Source organism: Mirounga leonina, unplaced genomic scaffold (assembly GCF_011800145.1).
Source record: "Mirounga leonina isolate KUSES-001 unplaced genomic scaffold, KU_Mleo_1.0 Mir_83, whole genome shotgun sequence".
Lineage (NCBI taxonomy): Eukaryota > Metazoa > Chordata > Mammalia > Carnivora > Phocidae > Mirounga > Mirounga leonina.
The window spans coordinates 252950-278285 of record NW_023270826.1 but is presented as its reverse complement, the minus strand read 5'-3'; the positions used below and the strand labels follow the sequence as shown (position 1 = coordinate 278285).

Below are 25336 nucleotides of genomic sequence, written 5' to 3'. Positions count from 1 at the left end.
AGATGGAGGACGGACAGGTAGTTGGCATTTAACTTTCTTCTTCCAGCTGACCCATGCTCCCTCTGTACCACAGTCTTTCTCGTGTCACATGAGTCTTCTAATAAATTCCCGTTTTGCTATTTTTTTTTTTTTTTGAGCTGGGTTTCTGACCCCTGCAACATTTATCACAAACACCATGGCTTCATACTCTGTTGATTTTCATCTTAAAAATTATAATAAACTTTGGTAATTTCACCACAAGTTCAAGGAATAAAAAATAAGGATATTGGTAGAGCTGCAAATGTATATGTGAGAAAGAAAACTAGGAACTGCCTGGCACCCATTGCTAGGCCTTGGAGTTCTCCCGTTGAGCATAAACAGCCTCTTAAAGCACCAATATCAAACAAGGCCACTCTGACTGTGATGAAGCGAGACAAAAAAACCCCAAGACTTTCTCCCCCTCACAAGCTTGTCTAAGTCTAGATAGAAACAAGGTCAGTCTGCAGACAATGAAAACACGCAACCTCCCCCTATTGCTTCTTTATCAATTGCATCTTTGGCCTCACTTCATTCCTCCTGTCTTATAAATATTAATCAAGATGCCCAATCATAGAATTGCCCCCACTTTCTGACACTTCTATGAGCCCTACCAAAAATCCCCTAATACAGTACAATCCTGTAAGTCCTTTTTAAAATACCTTCTTTCTCAGACACCCACAATCCCCTATGGCATATGCTTCCTCACTGCAATGAGCAAGAGACCCAGCTTGTTTAATTCCAGGTAAGTTCAGGGTGGTCTGTGGCTGGAGGGCATCAATACATGGAACATTGAAAACAGTTTTGTTGTTGAAGGGTTTTTCATTAGATTTAACCTAAAGATCCTTAAGTATATTTTGGACAGTCTTCTAGGAGCTCCCAGTGTATAATTATAGTTATAATGACTGATAAAACAAACTGTAGGTTTTGATTTTCAATTACATGTTATAGAAGAATCATAAAAGACAAGACAAAATGAAAGCACATTTCATGAAAGACATTTGTACTGCAATCTAAGTTAGAAAGCACTTTGCCTTCAAAACCAGAAAATAGTGTTAATATTTCTACTGCATTAACCAGGGACTCTTTCCTAGAAATGTAAAAGCTATAGTACTAATGCATTTTGATTAAAACCTGAAGGTGGCAGTAAATTCCTAGAAAACTAAGGTACTTAGTTTAGGATTTGTATTTTTTCTTCTAATTATTCAAATTTGTATAGTGAGACTGCAGTTGCATTTAATTCTATTGCGTACTAATTAAGGGATCTTCAGGAAGAAGATGCAGTTCTAAACAAGGATTATATTGTTATTACTGTTTACGGACTGAAAAGAAGTCACCATGTAAAAGGCTTAGGAACATTGTAACGGATTATATGCTTTAGAGTTACTATAGAAACAAAGTATATAATTAAACAAAAGGAAACAGAACTTTTAATACAGATGAAAGTGCTCTGAATGGCATTAAATTCTATTCTTAAAATAGAATTTTTTATGGTTGTGTTTTTCCCCAAGGATCTATTTATAATCAATAGACTCCACAGACTTATTAATCAGGAAGGGCCTAACTGGTAATAATAAGATTTACAAATAGCAAATTAATAAATATTAATTCATACTGGAAAATGAATTAATTTATTGATCTTTTTTTTTAAATGGTAGAATTTTTTTTTTAAAGATTTTATTTATTTATTTGAGAGAGAGAGAATGAGAGAGAGCAAGCACATGAGAGGGGGAGGGTCAGAGGGAGAAGCAGACTCCCTGCCGAGCAGGGAGCCCTATGCGGGACTCGATCCCGGGACTCTAGGATCATGACCTGAGCCGAAGGCAGTCGCTTAACCAACTGAGCCACCCAGGCGCCCAATTTATTGATCTTTTACATAAAGATCTAAAACTAGATTGTTTCATAGTTTCTTCCCTTGAGGGTAAACACTATCACTGGTACATTGAGTTATACCAAAAGTTATTGTGAGGTTTTACTGACCTCAGTACATAGGCACAAATTATTAGAGCTTTGAAAATAAGGAACCATAAAATTTCTATAATCCTTTTAGTAAAAAGTTAAGCAAGTCCTGTATATATTAGTGTGTAAATACACAAAATAGTTAATTTTGTTGAGCAAGATAAGTGATGTTGATATTTTGAATATCTTCCTATAACTATGCTAATACACGAGTAACTATCAGTTTAGAAATTAATGGATGATTTGAATTTTCAAGGTGTTATTTCATTCCTCCATTTAATTTTATTTAACTTCATTTTTAAGGCTGTACTGTAGTAAACTATTAACCATGGTAAATGTAAATTTAATTTTATAAATCCAAGAATTTATCTTTATTCTTCTTTATGATAATCTCTTTTAGGCAGTTAGAAATTTTACATAAAGACTGAAAGAGGATTAGTTATGAGTTTGTTTTGACCAGGGAAAAATGTAAAGTTAGAAGCACAGACACACAGCATGTATTTATTCCAGAAATACTGACACCTGTTCATAATAAAAATGTCCAAAACAATTATTTTTAACATAACAATTATTCTCAACAATTATAAATGACTAGTCCATTTCATCTTCAAACAGTGTTTAGATTTGTTTGTAATACTTGAAAACTTGTAGTAAAAACAAAACAGAACAAAACTGTAGATTCTGTATAATTTTATTTTAACTTACGGTGCTTGAGTTCCATTCGGTTAGTTGGAGGACATAATAGTAAATATAACTCCCTATGTGTGATCACCATCTTAAAAATATGTACCAATAAAATCTGCATTATTTCGCTGTTGACTAGTGGTGGTTAATACTGGCTGCCAGCAGAGGGCGCTTTGAGGTTTATCTGTTAGAATTCCAACACCTTGGTGGCGGAGGAATATAGACTGTCTTCAAACTGATCTAAGAGTGAAGACATTTCTAATATTTCTTTATTCTCTCTGATTTCTTGTCTACTTTTACAAACCCCTAGACCATCTGGCAAGGGATGAGAAGGCTATCTAAAAAACCCAGCAGCAGTTCCCAGCTGACTGCATGAGCAGATGTGTAAGAAATGGTCCCGCGGGGTGAGATTTAAGGGAGGCAGGAAACTCCCTGCATTTTTTCTCTCAGCCCCTTTCAAACTCCATTGCCACCATCAGCAGTTCTCCCCTAGAGATCTGTATGGAACCCAGTAATAAAAACATGTGGTTTTAAAACAGTCTAGTTTAGTCAAGAAGAAAATGAATACCAAATGGAAAAGAGGAAGCCCAAGGGGGAATCAGTGCTGAAGTAGCCTTCTGGGCAGTGGTTGTCATGCTTTTTGACAGAGACACATATCCTAATACATTCATGTGTATGTATACATACATATACAACACATGCATCTAAAACAAAAGTATCTTGAAGCAGTATTTACCCTTACAATGTATGAAAGAGATATATATAATTTTTGTTGCCTTTTCTTTTCTTTTTCAAGTAGGCCCATGCCCAATGTGGGGCTTGAACTCAAGACCCTATGATCAAGAGTTGCACGCTCCACCAACTGAGCCAGCCAAGTGCCCTGAGATATTATTTTTAAATACTTAAATGAAATACAGAAAATAAATTCTAACAGGGTTTTTCAAGGAAACTGACAAACTTGTTTTGGTAATGTCTGTGGAAGAACAAAAGGCCAAGAATAGTCACAATGCTTCCAAAGAAGAAATGGAATTAAAATTCAGCAAGATAGACAGCAGAGATGAAGAAAAGGGAAGGTTCAAATTGAAGTGGGGTTTGGCAATAGAACCAAGAAAAGCTCAGAAAACAAGGCACCCTATTACTGAGCCCCATACAAAAAGAACTAAAGAGGGAACTCCGTGATGTTAGAGAAGGTTTTGTACCTTGCTTAGTGTAGATGTCCACGAAAACCCTTTTTATATAAAAATAAAAAGTATGAAGGTCAAATCCCATGCAAAATTATTATAATAAAAAGAGAAAAAGAAGTAGAATAACTCGTTCCTATGCCAGAAAGATATGCCCACGATACAGGTCAAAACTGTGATCTACTGTGATCACCTAAGTGAGCCTAAGCATCACATATACTACAATTGGAACAATATACAGAGAAAATTAGCCTGGCTCCCACACGAAGCTGACACGCACATTCACAAAGAATTCCATATTTAAAAACAAAAAACAAAAAAACTGTGATCTCCTGTTTTCAAAATAACTAAAAGATATTAAGAAAATGTTACAAGACATGAAAAAACAAAATGCATTAGTCTTCCCTCATTCACGGTTTCGCTGTCTGTGGTTTCAGTTGCCTGCAGTCACCTGTGGTTGGGGAGCAGATGATCCTCCTGGCAGATCATCAGAAGGTCAGTAGTCTCCTAACACTGCGTCACAACACCTACATCATTCACCTCACTTCATTTCATCATGTAGGCATGTCACATCATCGTCATAAGAAGGGGGAGTACAGTCCAATATTTTGAAAGACAGAGAAACCACATTCACAGAACTTTCATTACAGTATATTGTTATAACTGTTTTATTTCTTTATTAGTTATTGCTGCTAATCTCTTATTATGCCTAATTTATAAATTAAACTTTATCATAGGTATGTTTGTATAGGAAACTGTACAGTATATGTAGGGTTTGGTACTATCTGTGATTGCAGATATCCACTGGGGATCTTGGAACAGATTCTGCACAGATAAGCGGTATCTGCTATATATCATAATTAGAAAAACTCAGAAATGAGGTGACAGAACTCAGCAAAGAATAAAAAGTAAAAGAAAAAAGTTATTTCAAAAGTGAAGACTAAACTAGAAGGAACACAAGAGTGAACAAATGCATTACATATTGCCTTAAAAGAAACAGAAGGTGAAAAGAGGAAAATTAAAAAACAAAAAATCAATGAAGTATGAGATTAAAGGGATTCAAGGGGAAGAGGAGGTAACAAATACTGAGGATGGAAAAAGAAGACTGGTTATTACATGGATTATGGCGTCCTTGAAGAAGAAACCCAAAGTAAAAGAATGGAACAATTACTAAATACTCTAATTAAGAAAACTTTCCTGAAGTAAAAAAGATTTGAATTTCACACTGAAAGCATAACTGAGAATACTGAATTAGAAGGACCAGTGACAACACATATTCTAGTAAAATTACTGAATGAAAAGGAAAAGGAATAAGTTGGGGGAATATCGAGGAAAAAAGAGCACATGACTTATAAGGAAAAGAAAATTATCACTGGATTTTTCAACAGAGTGCTTTATCCCAGAAGAAAATGGATAAGCACATTGAATATATTTAAGGAAATAAAGTGTAAGCCAAGAATTTTATATTCAGTAAGAATGATTTCAGAGATAAAGGGCACAAATTGTTGTCAAAAAACAAGAACTCAGGGAACATTATCCCAGTGAACCCTACCTAAGGAATCTACAAGAGCATGAGCTTCACACAATCAAAATGACTAGAGACATCAAAATAAGGACTGACAAGGATTAAACATATGGCTAACATAAATTTCAAATTAAAACACCTCATTTTTCAGCCTATGTAACTTCACTGTGAGATGCTATCTCTTACAAAGTCTACTACCAATTTTTTAAAATTATCTCACCAGCAATTGTGTCACAAAAATCTTGACTTGAATAAATGCATGATTCCTATCTGATTCAGCAACGAAGTCACTCATGTCATTGATGAATTAGATTTTTTTTTTGAAGATTTTATTTATTTATTTGAGAGAGAGAGAGAGAGAGAGCTCAAGCACAAGCAGGGGGAGCAACAGAGGGAGAGGGAGAAGCAGATTCCCCGCTGAGCAGGGAGCCTGATGCAGGGCTTGATCCCAGGACCCCAGGATCATGACCCAAGCCGAAGGCAGACACTTAATGGAATGAGTCACCCAGGCACCCCTAGATTCTTTTTTTTAAAATTTTATTTATTTATTTAGAGAGTGCACATGAGTGGGGGAAGAGGTAGAGGGACAGAGAGAATCTCAAGCAGACTCCCCACAGAGTGGGGACGCCAATGCAGGCCAATCCCACAACCCTGAGATCATGACCTGAAATCATGAAATCAAGTCTTGATCATGAAATCAAGAGCTGGACACTCCACCCACTGAGCCACCCAGGCACCCTGAATGAGATTCCTTTTAACATGAATGTTGGTTGCTATTTTTGTTTCTGTTAATGAGTAAGACAAATGTGAAATAATGAAGACACGTAAGAGAAGTTCACTCATTTGTCATTGATGCAAGTGACCTCTTTGATGAACTAGGTAATAGTTTTCAAATATTTCCTCAGTTTTGGGGTCCTATTCAAAATGGCTACAGGCACAATACCCTTCTAAGTTTAATTTGCATTATTAACATTTTCTGCATCTTTTTAAAGTCCAATCATAAAAAACAACAAATCAAGTCCTAATTTGTATCATTTACCCATTTCTGTGGTGTGAATATTCCTACTATGGTTGATTTCATGCTACCAATGTGGTGTCACTGAATGCAGAGTTGAGAAACCTTGTGCGGTGCTCACCATTACATAGTAATATAGTGTTTCCACCATGTAGATGTAACAGATGTAAATAACATGAAAAGCATAGCTAGTTATAACATGTAGCAAAATAATTAGGAACTGATGAGTTTTGAGTATTTTCTACCTTTACTTTTAATATATGCAGTGGTTAAGTTTATATAATTTAATTTTGATAATATAGGTGTTTAAAAACCAGCTTGCAAATTTCCTGAATATTTAACAATTGGCTGTCCTGAGCTGGTATGAGCTGGTCCAGCACACCACTGGATAGGAGGGAGAAAGTGTAGTATGTAATGGTCTGACAAAGTAAATGGAGTATAACTATCTTAAGAATAGAAGAGTGTGTGAATTCTTAAAATGTTTTCAGGAACCATATTGGTGGTCATATTAGTATTATTATTCTGAGACTGCTGTGTGTGTAGTATGAGATAAAATAAGTAATTATGGGATATATTAATTTTATCATCCTCTACATTCTTGAGAATCAGATTTCTAATATGGAAAAAAGGAGATACAATGATAATAGAAAAGAGGTTACATAAAAGATTGAGTTGGAACTGGAACTCTCATTCTGGATGCAACAGATATTTTACATAGATTTCTTAGTTCTGTCTGCCAAATAGGCCTAAAAATAGTGATCAACCCAGTAACAATAAGCATCCTTTGTGCCCAGATTGTGGTACAATGTACAATTCTTATTACTATTTTCATTAAAAGAAACCAGAGCTTCTTAGAGAAATGGTCAAATCTAGGAGTTGGGCAAGAAATGAACAAAACAAGCCAAGAATATCCTATATTACCAGATAGAAAGAAAACTATTAAATCCTACTAGAGTCATGTCCATGATTCAGGGGCCAGCTTTAAAGGGCTCCTAGTAGTCAAACATGGGACAACTGGAGCTCAATGGTAACAGTTATTACAACAGACTGAAGCCCATCAAAATATTTAAATTGCAAAGTTCATAATGATTGTGTGTGTGTGTAACTTTTGGAAATGATAAAGAAACCATTTATTATCTTGAAAACTGATGGATAAAGGAAAGGAATCCCAACATCTATCCTGCCTTTCCTATATGAATTGCATATAGGATTGGTGATAAAAGAGTAGATGGGGGTATGTGTGTTACTATAAAGGTAATCCAACAAATAAAATGACAGAATTTGCATATCACCATTTGGCAATTTCTAATGAATGGCTATAAGCACAAAACATCAATGGCTGCTAAGTTCACAAAATAAAGAGATAATCAGAATTACACGCCTCTTATAAGTTCTGTACTTGCGTCTGATACAGTCTCTGGATCCAGCTCACAATTTGCAGAAAATTCAAGAGGACGGAAGAAAATCTTGGGTTGTATTAAGAATATGCAATCAGGAAAATCCAGTCTGTGGGAAACTCTACAGGGCAAATGGCCCAGGTTCCTCAACTGAAAAACTGAAAGGAAATAAAGGGATAGAAGAACTTATAGTGGAGGAGATACTTAAGAAGATGTATAAATTTTTTTTAAACCAGGCAAGACTAACTGACAGTGTGATGGGATCCATGTTTGGGTGACAAAACTATTTTTACAAAGCAAGTAAGCAATTGTCATAAAAGCCAGATGGTGGTTATTCATGTGAGCAGAAGGGTTGTGACTAGGATGGAACACCTGGAAGCAGCTTCTGGAGCTGCTAGCAACAATCCACTTCTTGACCAGGGTGATGTTTGCCTTATGATAATTTCTGGGGTTATACATTTGTTTTATATGATTTTTATATCTTCACTTTTATGATAAAATGATTCTAAAAAATTATTTCCAGGTGGATTTTTGGCTTGCACAAACATACTCGACCATCTTACCTATGAACCAGGCCTCAGTTTTTTCTTCCTGTCAGCTAATTGTAGGAAACATCTACTAGGCCACAGATGTGAGCTGAGGGAGAGGTGTTGGTGCAACAGAGGCAGGCAACACAAACACAAACATGTTTGTGTTATTTCTCTCTGCCCTCTGGATCTGTGCAATCCTTTCTGTCTCCCCTGCCCCAACTTACTTATTACTGAATGCAACTCTTGCTGAATAGCTCTGGCCACATAGTCACTTCCTGTCCCCTGGTCAGGTGCTCAGTCTCTACAAAGGCCCAACAGCAAGTCAGAAGCTGCTTTTCAAATGATGTCGAATTTTCTGCTGTTGTTCCAGAACACTGGAGGTCTGCAGTCCAGCTCTCCTATTTGAGACTTGTGAGAGACTGCAAAGCATCCTCGTCTACCACAGACGCGTCCAGCACACAGTATTTGCTGGATTGTAACCTACACGCCAGGGTTGTGCTGGTAGCACAGACTGCGTCTGCCGCAGACCCCTCTCTGACTCTTACTCGCAGCATTTGGAGTCACCTGAGCAATGGGTTGGATTCCCAAATGTGTACACGGTCTCCAAAATCTGAAGATGGCTACCACTCATTGTGCCTTTCGTACTAGAAGATGCAAGGTTCAGTAAGGTGTTCTTTACCTTGGATAGTACACCTCAGCATGACCCCCATCCAGTCTCAGTCAGGACAGTAACTTCATTAATGGGGCAGGTCCTCCAATCACTGCAGGGTCTTCTTCCACTTTCTAATGCCCATGTTTCTTATCAGAGCATTTAGAGTACTTGCCCCTTCCCCCCCACCCCACCCCCAATGCCCTGGGTTGATTAATAATTTTTTTTAAAGATTTTATTTATTTATTTGAGAGAGAAAGAATGAGAGAGAGCAAGCACATGAGAGGGGGGAGGGTCAGAGGGAGAAGCAGGCTCCCCGCCGAGCAGGGAGCCCGATGCGGGACTCGATCCCGGGACTCCAGGATCATGACCTGAGCTGAAGGCAGTCGCTTAACCAACTGAGCCACGCAGGCGCCCTTGTCAACAACTTCTTTACACAGCCTATTATTAAGAGCTACTGAAACCTGTTGCCAGTGGGTTTTTTTTTTTTTTTTTAAGTTTTATTTATTTATATGAGAGAGAGAGAGAGCATGGAGGGGGAGGGTCAGAGGGAGAAGCAGACTCCCTGCCGAGCAGGGAGCCCGATGCGGGACTCGATCCCGGGACTCCAGGATCATGACCTGAGCCGAAGGCAGTCGCTTAACCAACTGAGCCACCCAGGCGCCCCTGAATCTTAATTTTCAAGTCCTATGTCTGCTCTATTTGTTACTATGAACAAAATCTACAGCAGACACCTTAGAGACTAAAGTTTCCAAATTTTCTGCAATACTGTAAGATTTTATAAAAGTATAGTTTAAATCTATTGGTTGATTTATATAAATAATTGAACACACAATATTCCACATTTCTATAATTTTTTTTTTTTTTTTACACTATGATTTTCTCTTTCGTACGTATTTTGATATGACTGTCAAGGTTCTCCAGAGAAAGAGAACCAACAGGATTTATAGAGGAAGAGTTTTATTATATGGAATTGGCTCACTTGATTATGGAAGCTGGGAAGTCCAACCATCTGCAAACTGGAAATCCAGGAAAACGGATGGTGGAATCCTGTCACCAGAGACGGGTTCTTGGGCCCCACAATAGAAACTACCAGGCTGGGCCCAAAAGTCAAAGGGACATGCAAGGCTCTATTCGGGCTCCAGCATGAGCTAAACGAAGACAGAGAATCAACATAAAGTAATTTAGGTGCCTTCCTGCAACAACCGTAAGACCCCGCCTATATACATAGAAAAATTCACTTTGCCGTCCAACATGCTGCCGAGGGAAAAGCCGGGGGTGAGGTGGGGGGGGAAGTGCTTCCTCCTGATTGGCTCGAGGGGCCTCATTCTAATTAGTTGGAAGCGCTTGGTCTTGATTGGTTGGAAGGACCTATCCTGATTGGTTGGTATTGGCAGGGAATTCAGGCAGCTCATTGGTGCTTTTTGGATTCCCCTTATATATAGCCTGCATCCTGCTCTTGCTCGGTGGGACAAGCGGATTAACGGGAACAGGAAACAGGAGCGCCCTGGCTACATAATGTTTTTCACCTGGGGCTTGTTCCGATAGTCCCTCACTGTCTCAACCCCACGCTAAATCCAAAGGCCCTAGAAGCCGAGGAGCAGATGGCATAAAGACAGTAACAAGGGCAAGAGAAGACTATGTTCCAACTCAGCAGGCGGACAGGAAATAAGAAGGGGCGAATTCCTCTTTCCTCCTTCATTTTGTTCTATTTACACCCTCAAGGATTGGATGATGCCCACACACAGTGGGGAGGGCAACCTACTTTTCCGAGTCCACCAGTTCGAATGCTCATCTCATCTGGAAAAACCCTCACAGACACACCCAGGAATGTTTAATCTGGGCACCCTTTGGTACATAAAATGAATCATCACAGGCAGGTAACTGTCTATTTTTTATTTCGTTGATAATATTTGAATTGTTTCCAAATGAATTTTTGAATTTGGGAGTTTTAAAGCTTTCATTTGTACGTATATAAGAAATTGAAATGTTTATTTGGATTTTGCAGATTTGTTAAAATATTTAAAGAAAACATTTATTACTAGGTCTGGCACATATATTTTTCTTTATTTAAAAATAAAGTAGTTTAGGGGTGCCTGGGTGGCTTAGTAGGTTAAGGGTCTGCCTTGGGCTCGGGTCATGATCCCAGTATCCTGGGATCGAGTCCGCATCCAGCTCCTTGCTCAGCCTCCCGGGAGCCTGCTTCTCCCTCCGCCTGCCGCTCCCCTTGCTTGTGCTTGCTCTCTCTCTCTCAAATAAATAAATAAAATCTTTTTTTTTAGGTAGTTTATGGGGCACCTGGGTGGCTCAGTTGGTTAAAGCATGTGCCTTCGGTTCAGGTCATGATCCCAGGGTTCTGGAATCGAGCCCCACGTTGGCCTCAAGGAGCCTGCTTCTCCCTCTCTCTCTGCTGCTCCCCCTGCTTGTGCTCTCTTTCTCTGGCTCTCTCTCTCAATAAATAAATAAAATCTTAAAAAAAATAATAAACATCTTAAAAAAAAAAAGTAGGTTAGGGACACCCGGCCAGCTCAGTCGTTGGAGCATGTGGCTCTTGAGCTCTGGGTTGTGTTCAAGCCCCACATTGGGTGCAGACATTACTTAAAAAAAAAAAAAATGAAGTAGTTTAATAAAGTCTAAGATTATTTATTATTGCAGTGAATGCTAGTCTTTTTTTAAGATTTATTAATTTATTTGAGAAAGTGTGTGCCTGTGAATGAGGGGAGGGGCAGAGGGAGAGAGAGAGAGAGAATCTCAGACTCCACACTGAGCATGGAACCTGACTCAGGCCTGGATCCCAGGACATCAGGATCATGACCTGAGCCGCAATCAGGAGTCAGATGCTCAACCTACTGAGCCACCCAGGCACCCTTTAATATTATTACTATTTAAATCTCTAGATCCAGCACTTGAACTTGAACACAGCTCTATATTTTTGCTCTATAATTTTTTTACTTTATAATTGTTTTCTTCTAATAATAAAACCATCCTTTTATAGAAAAATTTGTACCAGTTCTGTTATAGTGTTACAATGATTATACTAGAAAAATGTCCCATTTCCTAATATCCCTTCTAGCAAGCACGCTGAAAGTTTGTAATGAGATATTTAAAAGTCTTGAAAATCCTAATACTTTTTTGCTAACAGCAGAAGAAAAATGCTTTCTTAGTTCTCTTCATAACCAACTGTGAATTATAAACTTAAACTGTGGAACATTCAACATTCTCACAGTGATCATATTGATCATCAGATTCCAAAAATCAAGAAAGATGCCAACAAAAAAAAGATTGAATGACTCTTTCTTAGGTAATGTGTGTATTAATCATGTGTGCTCTACTGTGTCTCTCAGACCACTGTTAGTAGTTGGCTGCAGTGGTTGTTGCAATACGCACATTTCTTGCTAAGGATCCTTGTTTTGCACTCTGATATTTTCTATTCTATGGTGGTAGCCAGTTTCCAAGATAGATTCCAGTGTTCTCAACTCCTGGTATTCACATCCTTGCGTAGTCCTCTCCCACACTCAATATGATTGAGCTGTGCAGCCAATTGGGTATTATCTAAATGATGGTGTGTGACTTCTGAGGCTTGGTCATGAAGGACATTGTAGTTTCTGCCTTGCTGTCTCTTGGATCGATCACTCTGGGAGAAGCTGGCTCCTGTGTCACGAAGACACCCAAGCAGTCCAATGGAGGGGTCCACATGGTGAGGAACTAAGACATTCTGATAATAGGGCACCTTGTCAAACTTGTGAATGAGCTATCATTTCAAGAATGTTATAGGGGCGTCTGGGTGGCTCAGTCTATTGAGCATCTGCCTCCGGCTCAGGTCATGATCTCCAGGTCCTGGGATCGAGTCCTGCATTGGGCTTCCTACTCAGCAGGGAGTCTGCTTCTCTCTCTTTCTCTCTCTCTCTCTCTGTCCCTCAGCCCCTCCTCACTGCTCATTCTCTCTCTCCCTCAAATAAATAAATAAAAATCTTAAAAAAGAATGTTATATAAATGAAATCATACGGTATGTAGTTTTTTGGCTTGGCTTTTTTAACTCAGCATAAATCTCTGTCGTGGGACCACGGCTTTTTCTGTGGTATTTGGCTAGAAGTTTTCTGTCTTGCTAGACTGTCTCTATCCTGGTACTTTGGCTGTAGAGGGCAGGTTATTGGGGGGGTGCTTTTTTGGTCTGCACCCACTGACGGGGGCGATAACAGGTTGTCTTGGCTTTTTCAGCTCCCAAGTCTGAGATTATATGAGACAAATAAAACAAAAAACCCCGGGGAACTCATCATCATGTTGTTCCTCATATCCTAAGTCCTTTAGCCAGTCTGTGTGTCTTTTCCACCTTACAGAGTCTTCTTATGTTTGTTTTACATGTTTTTCAGTCTTAGTGGAAGAAATAGGGAAAATTAGGCCTGCTCCATCTTCTTGGAAGTGGAAGTCCCCAGGGCTGCCCTCTTCACTACATGAAAGGAAAATGATTTTTTATGATGTAGCTTTCTGCTTTTTTGTCCTTCTGGTTTGAATATTTTAGTTGCAGGAGAGAACATGTTGATCTTTATCCATTTGTCCAACAAATAGAAATAAACTAGCTCTTTGGATTGTCCATGTTACTTCTGGTTGTTTTTATACTTACTTGGATGAATTGAGAGAAGTGCATGAGAGAGTCTGGAGGGTCATGAGCAAGCAGTCTTGCTCTGGTTCCTAAGGTATTTTTAGAAACCTCATACTCAGCAAAAACCTCTTCCACCACTGAATTCTATCCCCAAAGTCTGATAAAATGTTTTCTAATTGACAAGTTTAACATGGGCTCTATTGTCTAAGTAAACACAGCGAATGACAGACAATTCCTACATTCCTTGCTCTTGAATTGTGCTGCCCCTTATGAATGACTGATCAGTTTGGGGGAACTCAGCCAATACAGTACAGACAGCTTTCTGTAATTTCAGGTAAAGCCTTCAGGTTCATCCTGAGTGATGCACAGGAAAGTATGTTTGAATTAGCACAGAGCCAAAATTGAACTGGGATCCATTCTTCACACAGGGTGTGGAGAAATCCTACCCCACCAGTGCAATGAATTATTATAAGATCAGAATTACCCACTTTTAATATAAAAAGACATCCAAGCTGAGGATAACGTCTTAGACCCCTAATTCAGTATTTTAACTTGACTTCCTCTTTGCGTTCCCCAAAGGAAAACAGCGTCAGCGTTAAACTGGATTGTGGGCTTTTGCCCACAGTCATTTGAACTTCCCTGTCTTTTTCCTGCTTTATCTTTGCTTTATTTTTCAGAATATGCATGATCTTTTTTCTGTGATCTCTCTATGCTTTCTATTCATTTAATCTTGTCTATAAGAATACCTCAGTATATCCAGTTTTCCTACCCTTCTCCCAGCCTTCCTAAGATCGATTATATCACAGTCACCTGATATTAGTGACAACTACTACTTTTTATACTGTCTTTGTACCCAGAGCTACCTTCTTTCAGTAGTAACTGCAAAAGAAGCCAGAGAACAAACTGTCCTTGTTCTTCCAAGGTAATTTTAAGGCTTTTGTTGCGAGTGCTAGTCTTGTTCCACCTAACCCACTTTCTTTCCTTTTTTCTATTTCACATGAGTATTTACTTGTCTTGCTTATCAAGACCTGGTTATTCCTACACCTTTGCAGTGTAACTTTGATCTATTTATTTCTAGAACCTTGAGTTTTTCTTGGCATTGGTATCTCAGATTCCCTTGGCTAAACTGATCTGTTTTCCAGCCTGAGGCTTACTTAAGACCAAGAGTTCGTGGAATCTTTACTGTCTGACTGCTAGACTTTGGCTTATTTTTGAACATCCACCTCAGTGACTAGCTTTGGGTCATTTAACATGTTTCTGCTCTTCACCCTTCCTCACATAATCACATGTGGCAACTTTGTGAAATGTGAACTCCTTTTTGTCACACTTGAACTTATGACCCTATCCAACCCTCTCCAGGCCTACGTTTACACTTGGAAAATTTGACTTTCCACATACAATTGATCATGAAACCCTGTCAATTTTGTGTTCTAGAAATTTCTAAAACCTGCTCCCTCAGAATTATATAGGACTGCTTCAGCTGCAAATTAACAGTAACACAATTCAAGCTAGCTTTTCAAAAAAAGGAAGTTTATTCTTTACTACTAGAAAAGTCTAGAGATTAACTAAAATTAATTAGACCCATATATTCAAACAGTATCATCAGGAACCTGCCTCTCTGGTTCCTTCTGTGCAGCTTCACTCTTTGGCAAGCAGAATTTTTTTTTTCTTTTTCAAACTTTATTTCAACATAACTATGCTTACAGAAATACACTCATATTGGTTAATAGAATGCAATTTAAGTTTAACTTATCCTACACAATTTGGACCAGAGACTTGGTACATGGTTTAAGCTTAAAAAAAAAGTATTTGCAGTCTGGTTTATTTTTCATCTATTACAAATGTATATAAAAGATCCTCCCATTCAAATGCTGCTAAAGCAGGCAGCAAGAACCTTGAGATAGTAACCTTTGGTTTGTTTCGGAAAAATAACACCTATTGCACTGTAAAAGTTTATAAAATCGGTACAACAAAACATTATTGTAAAGTTTCAATGCCAGTTTACAAAGATCAATTAACTAATGGATGTTGGAAAGGGTGGGGAGAGCTTATGTACATAAGTGAAAATGTAAAAGCTATCGATTTAGTTAAAATTGCATGTAGATTGCAAGTCTACACAAACGAAGATTCAGATAATTTATTGCATCGCAAGCAGAATTTTTTATGGTGGGAAAGATGGTGCTCTGCAGCTCCAGGCTCACACAGTGCTTACAGACATGCCTCTGGGTAAGGAAATTGGGGGACTGGGGTGCAGAGGCGGGAAGGAGACCGACTTTGGCAGGATTTGAACTTTTTTACCTTGTGCTGATTAAATAAGTGCACTGATAGATCATTACAAATTGTATTACAAATTGGAAATTCAATCCGTAGAGATAATGAGCTAAGTAGAAAATAAAAACCCTGTTAATTAGGGAGAAGGTGAGAAGGTAAGGACAACAGTAGCAAATACTGTCCAGGGTACAAGCAGGTGAAGAACTGAAAAGTGTCAACTGGATTCAAGAACATGGAGGTCAGTGATGAGTTTGACAAGGGGAAGTTTGTTGGGACAAATAGCCAGAATGTGGTGGGTTGTGAAATGAAGGGGAGCAGAAAGGGAGAGAGCACGTAGGAGGGGAAATATTGGAAGACTGATGGGAAGGAGCCAGTGGAGTGAGGCAGTTTGAAGATACAGGATAGAGTAAGGCACTTGAGAAGTCATAAGAGGTAGGCCACTTCTTCCTCTGAAACAGGAGGGAAGAAAAGAAGATTCATACATAGATAGATTTGTGTTATTGTTCTGGTGGCAGGAATTTGAGGGGGTCCTTTGATGGCTTTTGTTTCTCTATGAAAACAGAAGTCTGATTGCCTCAGATTACCTGCTGAGTGATTCTGCAGGGCTGAGTGGGGAGGGATGTGTGTGTGGCAGAATTCAGAAGTTTGAGAAGAATAGAGAAGATTTTTATCTATGTTACAGAGATGTGGAGAATAGAAAAGTAAGACAACTAGAAAAACATAATTCTGTAGTTTCTTTTCAGTGCTGAGAGCCCATTTGAGGTTGATGACCATAAAATTATAGTAGCTTCCATCTACTTGACTGTGATTTTTCTCCAGCAAAGCTCATAGGACAGTTGGAGGAGGTAGGGAGTTGGTGTTACCCAGGGTCAGAAGGACAATGGAACAATGGAATTTAAAGCTGCCTTCTTAATCTATATAGTCTGTTCTGCCTTCGACAACATTTTCCATTTCTTCCATAGATACTCATCTGATCAAATAATGCTTGTCATTTTTATTTTCTTAGAAAATTCTATATTTCATATATATATTTTTAAAGTTTTAGCATGAAGTTGTAGACAGTATTTTGTAAAGAAAAAAATCTTCCAGATCTATCATTATAGCCTTATTTCATTCCTTACTTTCTGTATGTATTTGTTCTTTTTTCTTGATTAGCTAGAGGTTTTTTCGTTTTTCCTCCTCAGAGAACCCATTCTTAGATTTTTTTCAATTCCACTCTTTTTAAGCCACCTTTAATGTTGTTCGGCCTCTTTCTGTTTCCTGCATTAGACAGCTGCTGTGGGGGGAAGAAGGACACATTTCACCCATCCTTGTACCTCTGATAACAGTGGACTCTGATGTCTTCCACAACCTTGGGATTCAATTCATTTTTATGGGAATGGCTTAAATTTTAATGTGTGATTATTTTCCTTTAGACTCTGTAAAAGAAACTAGGGACTTCATTAAATTTGCCCTAGTTTTTTGGTTTAGGACTTAAACGTATGGTTTTTCCACTTCCAACAAATTAGTGGAAAATTTTAACACATTTTATAGGTTAAAGGACTGTACTTACTGTGGCAATGTGGGAAAGGGAGGAGATACCAAAAAGCTCTATTTTATGGTTTCTGAAACTGGAATTAAGAGCTGATATTTAAATTGTTATCCCTCTATCAACTTGGTGGCTTTGGGTATAACTTCAGTGCAGAGTACTAGGTGGTGTGTATACAACAGAACTGAAGAGGTTAATTTTCCTTCTGCAAAAATGTTTTGGTAGAATGTTAGTGAGTGGGTGGGATAATGGGCATGTGGGCACTCTTGTACACTGTATGGGGAGGTGAATATCATTATGGCCTGCATGAAAAGCCATTTGGCAACATCAAAAGCCTTACATATGTGCATATTTATATGTCCCAGAAATACTGCTGCCAAGAAAGTATCCTATGGCAGTAATTTAGACAAGAGGGCAAAGATATATGTATATACATAGATATTTATTGCATTACTGTTTTGAGTAGAAAATGGAAACTGAAAATTTTGAATCATAGTGCTTTGTATAGATTCTAATATAGCTATATAATAGCTGGCTTATTATCTAAAAACAAGAATGTGTGTGTATAAATATATATATTATATGTAATTATAATATATGTGATTCACATTTAAAAACCTGGAAAGGGGTTTTAGTCAAGGTAGAAGCAGGGTACAGAAGGCACACTCAACTTGAGTAATGTGAGAGAGTTCAGTATCAGGATTATTCACAAGGTATAGGCAGGATATAGGGAAACAACAAGGAATGGTATAGAACCTGTAGCTGGTGAGGGTGTGGAGGATAGGATATTCTTACCACCTGCAGGTCTGCCTGAAGGGGCTGGGGGAAGGGGCTGTGAGGCAGGGAGAGCTATGGGGAAACACCTCTTGACAGGATTGATGACTTTTTCTAAAGGTGTGTAGCCTTCCCACAACAACTGTACAGTGTGGGTGCTAGGGAGTGAGTTTTTTGTCCTCTCCTTCCACCCCCTACTCTCTTTACCAATGTTCTTCATTCACTGAGCTCAAGCAGAAATCAGGCTGCAAAGGGATTCTTTGATGCCATCTGTATAGGTCAGTCTCCTAAGGCACAGAGCAGGGTGGCAGGATTGAGAGGGGATCTGGAGGGGCAAATAGAAAATGGCCAGTTCAACAGAGGTATACCGGTATGTTAATAGAGGTAGTCCTGGGCAGTGGGATTATGGGTTGATATTCTTCTAATTTTTTGAAAATGAACACGTATGACTTCTGTAATTTTTTTAAAAGTTTAAAAGGTTTTTTTTCTTACCTTAGGCATAGTTTATCTTAAATCATCTGAAAATTATGAACTTGCTTTGCCAAAATTCAGTTGTTTTATACCTACACAGCTGAATGCCCTCTCTTAACCCTTAGCCCTTACTTACTTAAAAATATCCTCAGGGTTTCTTTAGTTAGAAAACAAAAAGTTTGCCTGATTCCCCAATGTTAGCATTTGGGGGTGGGGTGGGGAATTGGATTTATTTGGGAATTCTGATTGCCTCTTGATGAAATTCTTGGGGCCACTGTGACATTTAATGTCATTATATATAAAAGCAGCCTGAATTTCTCAGAAGAAAGGAGCTTTAAAAACACAATCTAATTCTATAATCCTGATAGAATATAGAATTTAGTTGGGTTAATAGCATCATTAAAGCATTCTTCTTTTTTTTTTTTTTTAAAGGTATGGGTCTTGCCTTTATTTTTTTTTAAGATTTATTTATTTATTTATTTGATAGAGACAGAGAGAGAGAGAGAGAGCATGAGCTCTGGGGGAGGGGCAGAGGGAGAAGGAGAAGGAGACTCCCCGCTGAGCAGGGAGCCCTGTGCGGGGCTCGATCCCAGGATCCTGGGATCATGACCTGAGTGGAAGGCAGACGCTTAACCAACTGAGCCACCCAGGCGCCCCGCATTGTTCTTGAAATGAATTTATTAGGCCAGTTTAAGATAAAATAGCCTACATTATGTCCTTCAGTGGCATATAAGGAAACATTTATATTATTAATTTGTGAATACTGCTCCCCCATGGAGCAGCTTTAATATATACTAATTTTCTTCTTTTATTTTGAGATCTTAGGATCTTGATAATAATGTATAATCTAAAAATGTTGATATTGCCTATAGTTAACTAAAAAATGAGCAATGTCTTCGAAAGGTCTACCTTCAATAGAAAGTGTTTTGTATAATTGACCCAACTATGCATTGTTAAACTTTCTCCTCTTTTTCTCAGCTATTGCTTTTCTCTTTATTGCCACAATTTTTTGAATTACATTTTCTATTAGTGCCTTTTCTGGGAAAAAGATGGGATGTAAAGATGTCATCTTTCCAAAACCAGTGATTAAAAAAAAGCTTAAAGTCAACCAGAGAAGAAAAAAGACATTGTATTAATTTCCTATAGTGGCTAACAAATTACCTGAGGAGCTTAAAGCAACCCAAATGTATTATCTTAGAGTTTTGTAGGTCAGAAGTCTGACATGGGTTTGACTGGGCTAAAAATGAGGTATCACCAAGGGCTGCATTCCTTTCTGGGAGTTATAGGAAAGAACTGTCTTCCTTGTCTCTTTCAGTGTCTAGAGGCCACTCATGTTCCTTGGCTCATGGCCCCTTCCTCCATCTTCAAACCCAGCCCTAGCATCTCTGTGATCTTTCTTCCGTAGTTACATTTCTTTTTCTCACTGTATTCTGCCTCTGTCTTCCACTTTTAAAAACCCTTGTGATTAGATTGAACTCACACAGATAATGCAGGATAATTTCCCTATTTTAAGGTCATCTGATTAACAATCTTTACTCTATCTGCAAATTTAATTACCTTTTGCATCTAACCTATTCATAGGTTTCATGAATTAGAACATGAGTATTTCTGAGAACCATTTTTCTGCTGACCATAGTCCATTTTTCTGTCCCCCAAGTATATCTATACATGTCCCACATGTAAAATACATTCACCCCATCTCAAGATCTCCAATTACTGCATCAACACAAAGTAAAGAATTTCATCTAAGTCTCATTAGCTCAAAAGTCCCAAATCTCATCATTTAAATCAGGTATGGCTGATTTTTTTTTTTCTTACCTCATACATATTACAAACAGAGGAAACAAGATAAAGATGACTGTAGATTTCTCATCTGACACAATGCAAGTGAGAAAATAGTGGAGCAACCTACTTTTAAGTAGTGAGGGGAAAAAATTGTCAGTCTAGAATTCTATACCCAGCAAAAATATACTTATTTTATTCAATTGAAAAGAAGGTAGAAAAAGAGGAAAAAGGGAGAAGAACAGATGGACCATCTAGAAAAAAACAGTAATGTTATAGACTATAACTTAACCACATCAATGACGGCATTAAATGTAAATGGTCTGAACACCCTAATTGTAAGGCATAGATGATCATATTGAATAAAAGCAAAACTCAATAATATGCTGCTTACAAGAAACACAGTTGAAATATAAGACACAAATAGGTAAAAAGTAACAAATAGGAAAAGATATTTCATGCTGATATTAATTATATAAAAGCTGGAATGGTTACTGATAGCAAACAAAGTAGATTTAAGTACAATGACTATTAGTAGGGATGAAGAATGTGATTTCATAATGATAAAAGACTCAGATTATCATGAGGCAAAACAATCCAAAACATTTATACAGCTAGCAGAAATTCAAAATACAAGAAACACAAACTGATGGGACATCAAGGAGTAGACAAATGCACAATTATAGTCAGAGATTTAAAAACCTCTCTCTCAATAATTAATAGAACAACTAGACAGAAAATAAACAAGGACATAAAAGACTTGAACAATACTATTAACAAACTTCAACTAATTGACATTTTTATTTTTATTTATTTATTTTTTTAAAAGATTTTATTTATTTATTTGAGAGAGAGAGAATGAGAGAGAGCAAGCACATGAGAGGGGGGAGGGTCAGAGGGAGAAGCAGACTCCCCGCCGAGCAGGGAGCCTGATGCGGGACTCGATCCAGGGACTCCAGGATCATGACCTGAGCCGAAGGCAGTTGCTTAACCAACTGAGCCACCCAGGCGCCCTAATTGACATTTTTAAAAACCCCATCCAAAAACATCAGAATGCATATTCTTTTCATATGCAACAGATCATTTACCAAGATAGACCATATCTTGGGGTATAGAACATGTTTAAATGAGTTTAAAGGCCTTCATGTCATAAAAACATACCTTCTCTGGTCACTATGGAGTTAAGTTAGGCATCAATAACCAAAAGATCTCTGGAAACTAAAGAACACATTTCTAAATCCTAAATAACCCATGGAACAAAGAAGAAATCAAAAGAAAAATATAACTATTTTGAAGTGAATTAAAAGGGAAACAGAACACACCAAAATGTGTAGGATACTGCTGCTGAAGTAGTACTTAGTGGGACATTTATAGTACCAAGTGCCTACATTAGAAAAGAAGAAAAGTCTCAAATAGAAGATCTCAGCTCCCACTTAGGAAACTAGAAAAAGAAGAGCAGATTATACCTAAAATAAACAGAAGAAAAGAAATAATAAAGAGTAGAAATAAATGAAATAGAAAACAAAAACAGGAGAGAAAAGTCAAGGAAACCAAAAGCAGAGTGTTTGAAGAAAACAAAGTGATCAATTTCTAGTTAGAGTGATCAAGAAAAAAAAGAGACAAGACACAAACCACCCATATCAGGAATGAGAGAGGAAATCACAGTCTGTCTTATAGCTATGTAAAGGATAAAAAACTATTTCAAACAACTTTAGGCCAATAAATTTAGCAACATAGATGAAATGGAACAATTCCTTGAGAGATGCAAACTACTAAAGCTCTCTCAAGAGAAATAGATTACTTGGATTGTCTTCTATCTATTAAAGAAATTGAATAACTCAGATACCAATAAGAGAAAAAAACTATAGACACATATCTCTCATTAACATGTATGCAAAAGTTCTAAATAAAATTTTGGCAAATCAAATTCAACAATATACAAAAAGCATACATTGTGACCAATGGAGTTTATCCTAGGGGTATAAGATTGGTTTAACATTTGAAAATCAACGATAAAAATCAGCATATTGGGGCACCTGGGCAGCTCAGTTGGTTAAGCGTCTGCCTTCAGCGCAGTTCATGATCTCAGTGTCCTGGGATTAAGTCCTGCTCAGGCTCCCTGCTCCATGGGGAGCCTGCTTCTCCCTCTCATTCTGCCCGTCCCCCTACTCGTGCTTTCTCTCTCTCTCTCTCTCTGTCAAATAAATAAATAAAATCTTTTTAAAAATCAGCCTATTAACAAACTAAAAAAAAAATCGTATGTCCATCTCATTAGATACATGAACAGTATTGGACAAAACCCAACACCTATTCCTGATAAAAACTCAGCAAACTAGGAATATAAAGGCACTTCTTCAACCTGATAAAGACAATCCATGAAAAATCTAGAGCTAACATCATACTTAATGGGCAGGGAATTAATGCACTCCTTCTAAAATGAGGAACAAGGAAAGGATGTGTGTTTTCATCATTTCTATTCAATATAATGTTGAATTATGTCGAAGGTATAGCCAGTGCAACTGGCAAGAGGAAGAAAAGGCATCCAGATTAGAAAGGAAGAAGTAAAACTGTTTTTTTGGCAGATGACATGCAGAAAACCTTGTGGATTCTACAAATATGATACTAAATGTGACTTTATCAAGGTTGTAGAACATAAACTATTCAATTATGTTATAATATATTAAATAACATGTACTATATATCATAATTGTATTTCTGTACACTAGTGATAAACAGAAATTGAAATAATATTTATATAGCATAAAAGTATAAAATACTTAAGGATAAATCTGACAAAAGATGTGCAACACCTATATGCTGGAAACTACAAAATATTACTGAGTGAGTTAAAGACCTAAATGAAGAGGTGTACCCTGTTATGTATAGGAAGATTCAAAATTGTTAAGATGTCAAGTGTCCCCAAATTGATATATAGATTCAGTGCAATCTCAATAAAGATCTTAGCACATCTTTTTATAGAAATTAGTGAGTTGATTCTAAAGTTCATAAGGAAATGCTAAGAATAAAAAAAAGCAAAAACAAAAACAAAGTTCATGAGTTAATATGATCTTTGTTCAAGGTTTATTATGGAACTGCAGTAATCAAGATGGTGTGGTCTTAGGATAAATATAGAGGAATAAATCAATGTAACGGAGTAGAAAGTCCAGAAATATACCCACATTTTTAAGACGATTGATTTTTGACAAAGGTGTAAAGGCAATTCAGTGGTGAAAAATCTTTTAATCAAATGGTTCTGGAATAATGGAATATCTAAATGCAAAAAGTAAACCCTTCATCAATACTTTATACCATGTATAAAAATTAACTCAAGATAGATATAAATCTTGGGGCATCAGAGTGACTTAGCTGGTTAAGCCTCCGACTCCTGATTTTGGCTCAGGTCAAGATCTCAGGGTTGTGAGATTGAGCCCCAGGTCAGACTCTGTGCTGGGCCTGGAGCCTGTTTAAGATTCTCTCTCTCCTGGATGAAAGACCTGAATATGAGATAGGAATCCATCAGAATCCTAGAGGAGCACACAGGCAGCAACCCCTTTGACCTTGGCCACAGCAACTTCTTGCTGGACACATCTCCAGAGGCAAGGGAAACAAAAGCAAAAATGAACTGTTGGGACTTAATTAGGATAAAAAGCTTTTGCATAGCAAAGGAAACAATCAACAACAATAACAACAAAAACTAAAAGGCAACCTACAGAATGGGAGAAGATATTTGCAAATGACAAATATCTCGACAGATAAAAAGCTAGTATCCAAAATCTATAAAGAACTAATCAAATTCAACACCCTCAAAATAAAAAATCCAATCAAGAAATGGGCAGAAGGCATGAATACACATTTCTCCAAAGAAGACATACAAATGGAAAACAGACACATGAAAAAATGTTCAACATCACTCAGCATCAGGGAAATACAAATCAAAACCACAATGAGATACCACCTCACACCTGTCAGAATGGCTAAAATTAATAACTCAGGAAACAGCAGACGTTGGCAAGGATGTGGAGAAAGGGGAACCCTCTTACATTGTTGGTGGGAATGCAAACTGGTGCAGCCACTCTGGAAAACAGTATGGAGGTCTGCAAAAAGTTAAAAATAGAACTACCCTACGACCCAGCAACTGCACTACTAGGTCTTTATCCAAAGGATACAAAAATAGTGATTCAAGGGGGCACATGCACCTCAATGTTTATAACAGCAATGTCAACAATAGCCAAAATATGGAAAAACTTTGTAAGATGTCCATTGAGGGATGAATGGTTAATGATCACACACACACACACACACACACACACACACACACACACTGGACTATTCAGCCATCAAAAAGAATGAAATCTTGCCATTTGCAACAACGTGGATGGAACTAGAGGGTATTAAGCTAAGTGAAATAAGTCAGCAAAGGCAATTATCATATGATCTCACTCATGTGGAATTTAAGAAACAAAAGAGATGAACAGAGGGGAAGAGAAGGAAAAATAAGATAAAAACAGAGAGGCAAAACATAAAAGACTCTTAACTATAGGAAACAAGCAGGGTTGCTGGAGGGCAGGTGGGTGGGGGGATGGGGTAACTGGGTGATGGGCATTAAGGAGGGCACTTGATGTAGTGAGCACTGGATGTTACATGCAACTGATGAATCACTACATTCTACCCCTGAAACTAATAATACACTATATGTTAACTAACATGAATTAAAAATAAAATAAGATTCTCTCCTTCTCCTTCTGCCCATACCCACCCTCTTTCTAAAAAAAACCCAATAGATATAGATTGTATGTAAAACCTAAAATTATTAAATTGCTAGAAGACAACATACAAGAAAATCTTCGTGACTATGGCTTAGGTAAAGATTCCATGCATATGAAAACGATCTGCAAGAAAACTTGATAAATTAGACTTCATTAAAATTAAAAACTGCTTTTCAAAGACACTATAAG

The 25336-nt window shown here is 37.6% G+C and overlaps 1 long non-coding RNA gene and 1 other non-coding gene across 2 annotated transcripts in view; both read left to right on the top strand.

Annotated features, from left to right (window-relative positions):
• Nucleotides 1–4036: 4036 nt before the first annotated feature.
• LOC118002855 lies at nucleotides 4037–4143 on the top strand. Its single transcript, XR_004677192.1, has one exon. It is a non-coding gene; the product is annotated as a U6 spliceosomal RNA (small nuclear RNA).
• Nucleotides 4144–4317: 174 nt separating this feature from the next.
• LOC118002834 overlaps nucleotides 4318–25336 on the top strand; it is a 34720-nt gene continuing 13701 nt past the window's right edge. The window contains exons 1-2 of the long non-coding RNA XR_004677188.1: nucleotides 4318–4334; nucleotides 10681–10835. This is a non-coding gene — a long non-coding RNA (uncharacterized LOC118002834). The remainder of the gene's footprint in view (nucleotides 4335–10680; nucleotides 10836–25336) is intronic.